This window comes from Macaca nemestrina, chromosome 2 (assembly GCF_043159975.1).
Source record: "Macaca nemestrina isolate mMacNem1 chromosome 2, mMacNem.hap1, whole genome shotgun sequence".
Classification (NCBI taxonomy): domain Eukaryota; kingdom Metazoa; phylum Chordata; class Mammalia; order Primates; family Cercopithecidae; genus Macaca; species Macaca nemestrina.
Window position 1 is genome coordinate 111,486,175 of NC_092126.1, and position 9,474 is coordinate 111,495,648.

General features: G+C 47.6%; 1 protein-coding gene across 4 annotated transcripts in view; it reads right to left on the reverse strand.

Moving 5' to 3' along the window:
- Positions 1-8,069, reverse strand: part of LOC105480390 (microtubule associated protein 4) — a 230,273-nt gene extending 222,204 nt beyond the window's left edge. Inside the window, exon 1 of one of the 4 annotated variants that reach the window (XM_071091598.1) lies at positions 7,944-8,069. The gene's annotated coding sequence lies outside the window, so the exon portion shown is untranslated. Of the gene's footprint in view, positions 1-7,607; positions 7,828-7,943 lie in introns of those variants that run through there. The other 3 variants (XM_011739156.3, XM_071091597.1, XM_011739184.2) reach the window with 3 other exon arrangements.
- Positions 8,070-9,474: the final 1,405 nt, after the last annotated feature.

The following is a 9,474-nucleotide window of genomic DNA, read 5'->3' on the forward strand; positions in this document are numbered from 1 at the left end:
AAAAAAAAAAGAAAACCAGATATTGGTTTCTAAATACGTTTTTCCAACAGAAGGAACCAGGACACCTTGGAGAAATGGCTGATTTTAGGGTCAGGGCAGAGAAAGTATAAGATGAGACTGGAGCATCTTACAGTGCCAGAAAGTACAAAAGTGCTAAAAGACAAACGTAGGGAAGGGTATTTCAAAAGAACATGGTGCCAATGTTAAAATGGTCAAAGCTGCAACAACTTGAGCAACAAAATATAGTACTGGATTATAAGCAAAAAAAAAAAATATTCATGGGTCCATATTGATACAAATGATTTAATAAATAAATGGGGGAGGCACAAATCTTCTTTACAAAAGGACTCCAAATCATAAAAGTAGAAAAAATTAGAAAAATAGAAAACCAACAGAACAATATAATCAGTGCTGCCACAGGTAAGATTCACTAATGAATGCTAAAATAAGTAGAGGAAATTTTTAAGGAGAAATAAGATCTCTGTATAACCTCACAGTTATCTTCCCCAAAATATTAACTAATTACTTTGGGAATTTTAACATGCCCACAAATTCTTCCACACTCCTCCCTTCAGGGGTTGGAGCTTAATTCCCTTCCCCTGGAGTATGGATATGACTTGGTGACTCATTTCTAGGTTCTATCAAGTAAAATTAAAAAGCAGAAAAATAGTCACTTTACAGTACAGAACATCACTTTAATCAAGTTACCAAAGTTAACAAGGCACAGTGGCTCATGCCTGCAATCCTAGCATTTTCGCAGGATGAGGCGGGTGGACTGCTTGAGGACAGGAGTTCAAGACCAGCCTGGGCCACGTGGCAAAACCCCGCCTTTACTAAAAATACAAAAATTAGTCAGGCATGGTGGCACGTGCCTGTAGTCCCAGCTACTCTGGAGGTTAAGGCACAATAATCACTTGAATTGGTAGGCAGAGGTTGCCGTGAGCCAAGATCATGCCACTGCACTCTAGCCTGGGCAACAGAGCAAGACCTTGCCTCAAAAAAAAAAAAAAAAAAAAAAAAAAAAGGTAATCAGTAATGAGTCATGTTGATATCAGGTATCCCCAGATATGATATGACAAGAAGGGTAAACCATGTCTATGGTATTCTTCCCCAAAATGCATAACCTCAGGCTAATCATGAGAAAACACCAGAAAACCCAAAATGAGAACCATTCTACAAATACATGACCACTCATCTTTAAAGATGTCAAGGAAAGATAGGGAAGGAGAGACTAAGAAACTGTCACCTATTGGAAGAAACTAAAAAAACATTACATCTAAATGCAAATGTGGTATCCTGGATTGGATCCTGTAACAGGAATAGGACATCACTGGAAAACACAGGAAAACCAGAGGAAAGTCTGTAGTTTGGTCAATAATATTCCACTAATGCTAATTTCTTAATTTTGATAAGGGTATCAGGTTATACAAAATGTTAACACTAAGAGAAGTGGAATGAATATAGAATGTATATAGAAAGTCTGTACCACCTTTACAACTCTTCTGTAAGTCTAAAATTATTTAAACTGGCCGGGCGCGGTGGCTCAAGCCTGTAATCCCAGCACTTTGGGAGGCCGAGACGGGCAGATCATGAGGTCAGGAGATCGAGACCATCCTGGCTAACCCGGTGAAACTCCGTCTCTACTAAAAAATACAAAAAACTAGCCGGGCGAGGTGGCGGGCGCCTGTAGTCCCAGCTACTCGGGAGGCTGAGGCAGGAGAATGGCGTGAACCCGGGAGGCGGAGCTTGCAGTGAGCTGAGATCCGGCCACTGCACTCCAGCCTGGGCGACAGAGCGAGACTCCGTCTCAAAAAAAAAAAAAAATAAAAATAAAAATAAAATAAAATAAAATAAAAATAAAATTATTTAAACTGAGTTTTAAACTATTTTCCATATAAAAAGAAGGAAGGGAAGTTATAAATAAACATTTTTTTTTTTTTGAGACGGAGTCTCGCTGTCGCCCAGGTTGGAGTGCAATGGCGCAGTCTCGGCTCACTGCAACCTCTGCCTCCCGGGTTCAAGGGATTCTCCTGCCTCAGCCTCCAGAGTAGCTGGGATTACAGGCGCCCGCCACCACGCCCAGCTAATTTTTTTATTTTTAGTAGAGACAGGGTTTCACCATGTTGGCCAGGCTGGTCTCGAACTCCTGACCTCTTGCTCCGCCCACCTCAGCCTCCCAAAGTACTGGGATTACAGGCATGAGCCACGGCGCCCAGCATAAATAAATTTTTAAAAGATATTTAAGTATATACAAACTAATAAAATGTTTACAGTAAGATTAGCTTTTTTTTTTTTTTTTGAGATGGAGTTTCACTCTTGTCGCCCAGGCTACAGTGCAGTGGCACAATCTTGGCTCCCTGCAACCTGTGCCTCCCAGATTCAAGCGATTCTCCTGTCTTGGCCTCTCAAGTAGCTGGGATTACAGGTGCCTGCCACCATTCCAGCTAATTTTTGTATTTTAGTAGAGACAGGGTTTCACCATGTTGGCCAGGCTGGTCTTGAGCTCCTGACCTCAAGTGATCCCCCTGCCTCGGCCTCCCAAAGTGCTGGGATTACAGGCATGAGCCATCATGCCCAAGCCAAGAAGATTAACTTTTTTAACCTATAAAGAATCACAACAGCTGGTTGCAGAGGCCAGCACCTGTAATCCCAGCTACTCAGGAGGCTGAGGCAGGAGAACTGCTTGAACCCGGGAGGTGGAGGTTGCGGTGAGCTGAGATCGCACCACTGCACTCAAGCCTGGGCAATACAGCTAGACTTAGTCTCAAAAAAAAAAAAAAAAAGAGTAAGAATCACAAAAGTTAGCCAAGTGTGATGGCGCACATTCACAGTCTGAACCACTGGGGAGGCTGAGGCAGGAGGATCACTTGAGGCCAGAAGCTCAAGGCTGCAGTGAGCTATGATTTCCCCACTGCGCTGACAGAACAAGACTCCATCTCAAAAAAAAAAAAAAAAAAAAAAGAAGAAGAAAGAATCACAAAAGTAATTGTGTTGACTTTCAAGCTTAAAATGTTAATGACATCCAAAATAGTTCACCATAAGGTCTGCATTGAAAGACTGGCCTAGGAGCTCTAAAATGGTAGATGAGTATGATGAATATGATCCCCTATGTATATCAGTGTGCTTTATTACCCCATTTTTGCAGGGGTGAGCAGGTCTGGCTCTTTCAGCAAGGCTGAAGTGCAGTGGCACAATCATAGCACTGGAGCCTTGAACTCCTGGGCTCAAGTGATCCTCCCACCCCAGCCTCCAGAGTAGCTGGGACTATAGACACATGCCACCACACCTAGCTAAGTTGTTGTTTTTGTTATTTTGCTGTACACTAAAATTATCTGGTGATTTTTTTTTTTTTTTGAATGGAGACAGGGTCTCACTATGTTATTCAGGCTAGTGTCAAACTTCTGGCCTCAAGCAATCCTCTACCTCAGGCTCCCAAAGTGCTGGAATTACAGGCATGAGCCACCGAGCCCTACCATCCCCCTTCTTTTTTTTTTTTTTTTTTTTTTTTTTGAGACGGAGTCCCGCTGTGTCGCCCAGGCTGGAGTGCAGTGGCCGGATCTCGGCTCACTGCAAGCCCCGCCTCCCGGGTTCACGCCATTCTCCCGCCTCAGCCTCCGAGTAGCTGGGACTACAGGCGCCCGCCACCTCGCCCGGCTAGTTTTTTGTATTTTTAGTAGAGACGGGGTTTCACCATGTTAGCCAGGATGGTCTCGATCTCCTGACCTCGTGATCCACCCGCCTCGGCCTCCCAAAGTGCTGGGATTACAGGCTTGAGCCACCGCGCCCGGCCATTTTTTTTTTTTTTTTTTTGTACAGACGGGGTTTCACCGTGTTAGCCAGGATGGTCTCGATCTCCTGACCTCGTGATCCGCCCGTCTCGGCCTCCCAAAGTGCTGGGATTACAGGCTTGAGCCACCGCGCCCGGTCATCCCCCTTCTTAACCTTAACCTTAACTGTCCTCAACCCATTCACTCCTAGCAGTAAGTCTACAATAACCTGGTTCTAAAAGTGCTGCTTAGAAAGACAAAGTGAAATCAGTGAAATTTACTTGGTTTCCTTTTCAAATTGACTATATAAATGAACTGCCAAGATGCCTTCCAGTGGGTCAAAATGTTCCTCTCAGATTTTCTCACATCTTAAGGAAATCTAAAAGCTACATAGCGACTACTCACGCTTAATCTTAAAAAAAAAAAAACAAAAACAAAGTGATTCCAAAAATTTTAACTGTCAAAAGCAAAAGTTTACAGAGCCAAAGGATTGATCACCACATTCAGAAACAAGATTAGGAAAGAACAAGATACTGTGAGATCAGGAAGAACCTACTCTCTGACTAAAGCTAAGCTGCCTATATATAAGAATATCCAGGTGCTTCCTTCACTGTCAGGAAACAATGGAGAATGATTTTTAAATAGGTAATATAAATGTATTTGTAAATTTGAAATTTTTAACAAAGGGATGCTGGAATGACAAATACTTGAAGAGACAACTTTAAAAACAAGTGGGACAGAGTAGGAAAACGTGTTAAGACACTCTCCAACACTGTGTCTTTACATTGGGGAAAGGGAGACTCACTAGACTTTTGTTCCTTGATTAAAACACCCATAAGGCCAGGCATGATGGCTCACGCCTGTAATCCCAACACTCTGGGAGGCCCAGGCAGATGGATCATCTGAGGTCAGGAGTTCAAGACCAGCCTGGCCAACAAGGTGACACCCCATCTCTACTAAAATTTCAAAAATTAGCCAGGTGCGGTGGCTCACGCCTGTAATCTCAGTACTTCGGGAGGCCAAGGCAGGTGGAACACAAGGTCAGGAAATCGAGACCACCCTAACACAGTAAAACCCTGTCTCTACTAAAAATACAAAAAATTAGCCAGGTGTAGTGGCACGTGCCTGAAGTTCCAGCTACTCAGGAGGCTGAGGCAGGAGAATTGCTTGAACCCAGGAGGCAGAGGTTGCAGTGAGCCGAGATAGCGCCACTGCACTCCAGCCTGGGCAACTGAGACCCCATCTCAAAAAAATATATATACATATATATACACACACACACACACACACACAAACACACACACACAAATTAGCCAGGCGTGGTGGTGGGTACCTGTAATCCCAGCTATTCAGGAGGCTGAGGCAGAAGAATCGCTTGAAACTGGGAGGCAGAGGTTGCAGTGAGCCAAGATCATGCCACCGCACTCCAGCCTGGATAACACAGCGAGACTCCATCTCAGAAAATAAAATAGAATAAAATAAAAATAAATGGCCGGGCATGGTGGCTTGCACCTGTAACCCCAGCACTTTGGGAGGCCAAAGCAGGCGGATCACTTGAGGTCAGGAGTTTGAGACCAGTCTGGCCAACATGGCAAAACTCCATCTCTACTAAAAATACAAAAATCAGCCGGGTGTGGTGGCACATGCCTGTAATTCCAGCTACTCATGAGGCTATGGCAGGAGAACTGCTTGAACTCAGGAGGTGGAGACTGCAGTGAGCCGAGATCCTGCCACTGTCCAGCCTGGGCAACAGAGCAAGACCCTGTCTCAAAAATAGGTAATTAAATAAATAAAATTTAAATTTAAAAAATACCCACTAAGAATATCTAGTGCCTTTCCAATTCTATAATCAACTACCTTTTTATTACTGATTAGGCAGCCCAGAACAATGGAGGTGTCCTGGTCAGTGGATAATTAAATCCAATTGTGCACATGGCACTTAATGCTTCCAACATACATTAACCAGTATCTGGTTTATCAGTCTCTGGTGAGTTTGTTATTTTGCATGAATAAATTCCAAGCACTTGAATCATCCCAATGTAAACCAAAATTCTGAAGTTTCTGAACTACTATGTGGGGGTTGGAGAGACCTTGGTTTGGTTGGATACTACTTTTGCCACTTAACTATCTGTGTGACCCCTTATTCCCATCAGTCTCAATCTCCTCATCTGTTAATAAATACAGCTAGTGACTGGGAGATGGCAAGTGCTCAAAAAGTGACAGCTTTATTATTTTGAAGCTAAATTTGAAAGGATGTGTATAACTGAGGTGAAAACATTTCATTTGAAAAGAACTAGTACAGATCAGCAAACTACGTCAATTTAAAAGACACAGTTTGAAGAGAGATGTCCCAATCTATGGAGTTGAGAAAAGTAAAGTTTAAAAGTTGCAAGTAAAGTACACACTGCACAGTACAGACGGGAGTCTCCTGCTTAGCAACTCTAATGTTGTCTACCAAACACCCAGCTTGTAATAGAGCATGACAACTGTTCACTCTAAATCCATGTGCTCAGCTTGGATTCAGGATTGATTTATAAAAATAGCTGCTGGTGGTGCTCTTTGAATCTCTTTGCGCTGATGACTGGGCAGTGTTACCCTACAGGCCTAGAGCAGCTGTATTCCCTCACCACACCCATTTCTCTGTCTACCCAGCCAAGCTGACGGCACCCTGCCCCCGCCCCCCATCTCTACAGCATACTATTCTCCCTCCTCCTGGGCTGAGTGAGCAAATTACAAGCACAAATATCCCCTGATGCAATGCCACAACCATCCCTGGGAAAGAGCAAAGGCAGTTGCCAAAAGCACAGCAGCAGGGAAATGGGCGGGAGACGCGCGCGCACACACACACACACAGCAAGAAACGCTGCAATACTATGCAGCCAGGGAGAGAGAATTGAGAGGCCCTGGGGAGCAATGCTGTAACAGGACCAGAGAAGGCAAAGGAGAAAAGGGGGTTTCCAGTAGAAAGCTGGGTAACACTAACCTTCCCGAGAAGCACGTATTTCATCCGAGTTTGGGTTCTAAAGCACAAACCTATAAGGTAATCAATCACTGCCTCCTCCGCAAAACAGCAAATGAATTTAATTTACTCGTTCCTGGAAGTAAGCAAAACTCTCACAACTCTTCCACAGGACAATTTCACCAAAGGGATCTCACACGGGCAGAGAACTTGTTCCATGTGATAAATCACAATCTCTGTTCTGGGTAATGTTTCCAACTGCCCCTCCTAGTCCCTGTACCCTCCCCACCCCCACCCTAATGCGACCCCTTCGCACTCCCACTGCCAGACACACGCTTTAGTCCCCACACAGTGCTGGGGCCTTTGCATGCGGGAAGAGCCCCGCCTAGGGCCCGGTTCTCCAGACCACCCTTCAGCCCCACCCATAACCCCTAACTGGGCACACTAAGGCTGAATTCAGCCTCACATCAAATGACCCCCATAAAGCCTCAGAAAACGACCTCTGAGTTCTCCTACACCCCCGAACCCCACCCAAGGTCCCAGACTGTGGCCGACCCTCGCTCCGCGGCTCAGCCCCATCCAAAGCCCGAGGCAAGTCGCTCGGCCCCACCGCCCCGACCCTCAAAACTGGACCTCTCAGCCCCCCTCAATCCAAGAATCCCCCAGATCGCGCCTCAAAGACTCCGAAGGTCACGGCCGCCGGCCCCCCGCCTGGCCCCCTCCCTCGGACGCCCCCGCGTCTCGCAGGCCGGCGGCCACCGCCCTTCCACGCCTCGGGCGGGCCCCGTGGGGTACCGGGCTGCCGCGGGACAAGGCGCGGGCAGCCCCGGGACAGTGAGGAGGCCGCCCCTCCATGAGACCCCGCCTGCGGCTGCACCTACCCGCCGCCGCCGAGACGGAGCCGGAGCAGGGGGGAGCCAGGAGAGCGCCGGGAAGAGCCGTGGAGGAGCTGGGAGACGTCGGGAGGAGCCGGGAGCCAGCGAGCGAGCCGGAGGGGCGGGGCGCAGGGAGGCGGCCGCTTCCTCGTCGCCCTCTTGAGGGCGGGCGCAAGGGAGGGACGCCGCCACCGCCTACCCGGCAGGCGCCGCCGCTCCGGCCAATAAGGGTGGCGAGGGGGAGGGCGGAGGGCTACGGCGGACCAATGGGTGTTGGCCTTGCTGCCACGCTCTCTCTGCAGAGCTGCGCGAGCCGCGGGCCGTTGTGGGGGAGCTTCTTGCCTGCGGCTTGCGAATGCCGAAGCTGACGGCAGGCCGATCGATTGCCTCCGCTGTTCTATGATGGCCGTCGCTGTCTCTCAGAGTCTGGGCCCCTGGAGCGGAGAGAGTGCGAGAGTGGGCGCGCACGCGGGCCAGGCCACCAGAGGGTGGGGCCTGTGGGCTCTGTGATGTAACCTGGGAGGGGCGCGGGGCGGAGCCTAGGTCGCGGGCCAGCTGAGCTCTGGAAGGAACTTTTAGTGAAGCGGGAGGACGCCACAGGTCCTCTGCAGGGCTCCGCTTCCTGGAGCCGCATGTGGCTAGTGAACTCTGAAACGTGGCTGGCCCAAGTTGAGATGTGCTGTAAGTGTGTGTACAGTACACACACACCAGATTTCCTAGACTTAGTACCAAAAAATATATGTATTTTTTTTTAAATGGTTACAAGTGGGATAATTAATTATAACAAAATTGATGACAGTTGGGATATATTTGGTTAAATAAGAAATATTGGCCGGGCGCGGTGGCTCAAGCCTGTAATCCCAGCACTTTGGGAGGCCGAGGCGGGCGGATCACAAGGTCAGGAGATCGAGACCACAGTGAAACCCCGTCTCTACTAAAAATACAAAAAATTAGCCGGGCGCGGTGGCGGGCGCCTGTAGTCCCAGCTACTCGGGAGGCTGAGGCAGGAGAATGGCGTGAACCCGGGAGGCGGAGCTTGCAGTGAGCCGAGATCGCGCCACTGCACTCCAGCCTGGGCAACAGCGTGAGACTCCGTCTCAAAAAAAAAAAGAAAAAGAAAAAAGAAATATTGAGGCCGGGCGCGGTGGCTCACGCTTGTAATCCCAGCACTCTGGGAGGCCGAGGCGGTGTGTCACTTGAGGTCAGGAGTTCGAGACCACTCTGACCAATATGGCGAAACCCTGCCTCTACTGAAAATACAAAAATTATCCAGGAATGATGGCAAGTGCCTGTAATCCCAGCTACTTGGGAGGCTGAAGCAGGAGAATTGCTTGAACCCGGGAGGCGGAGGTCGCAGTGAGCTGAGATGGTGCCACTGCACTCCAGCCTGGGCAACACAGTGAGACCCTGTCTCAAATGAAAAAAAAAAGTTTCCTTTTCTACTGCAATTAACATTACTTCATCCCAAAGCCCCAGATTTTGTGGAATCCTTAACTTACTGTCGTAAGAAAACACACAGGTGGGAGCTTTAAAGTTACTTTGATCATTCTTCCTGATTGCTGGAGTAGTCAGCATATTCCTGTACCAGACTTCAGGAATAGAATTGGCTTTGAGCTCCTTTGTAGTTAGATGGCTAGGAAAACTGAAAAGTGTTGGAATCCTCCATTCTTTCTGTAAACCAAAAAGTGAGACAGGTCTCAATCAATTTAGAAATTTATTTTGCCAAGGTTAAGGACTTTCCCGGAAGAAAAAAACAGAATCACAGAAACAGTCTGTGATCTCTGCCTTTCTCCAAAGATAAATTTGAAGGATTCAGTATTTAAAGGGGAAAAGTGGGCTGGAGGGAACAAGAGAAAAGGAGCAGGTAGAGGAA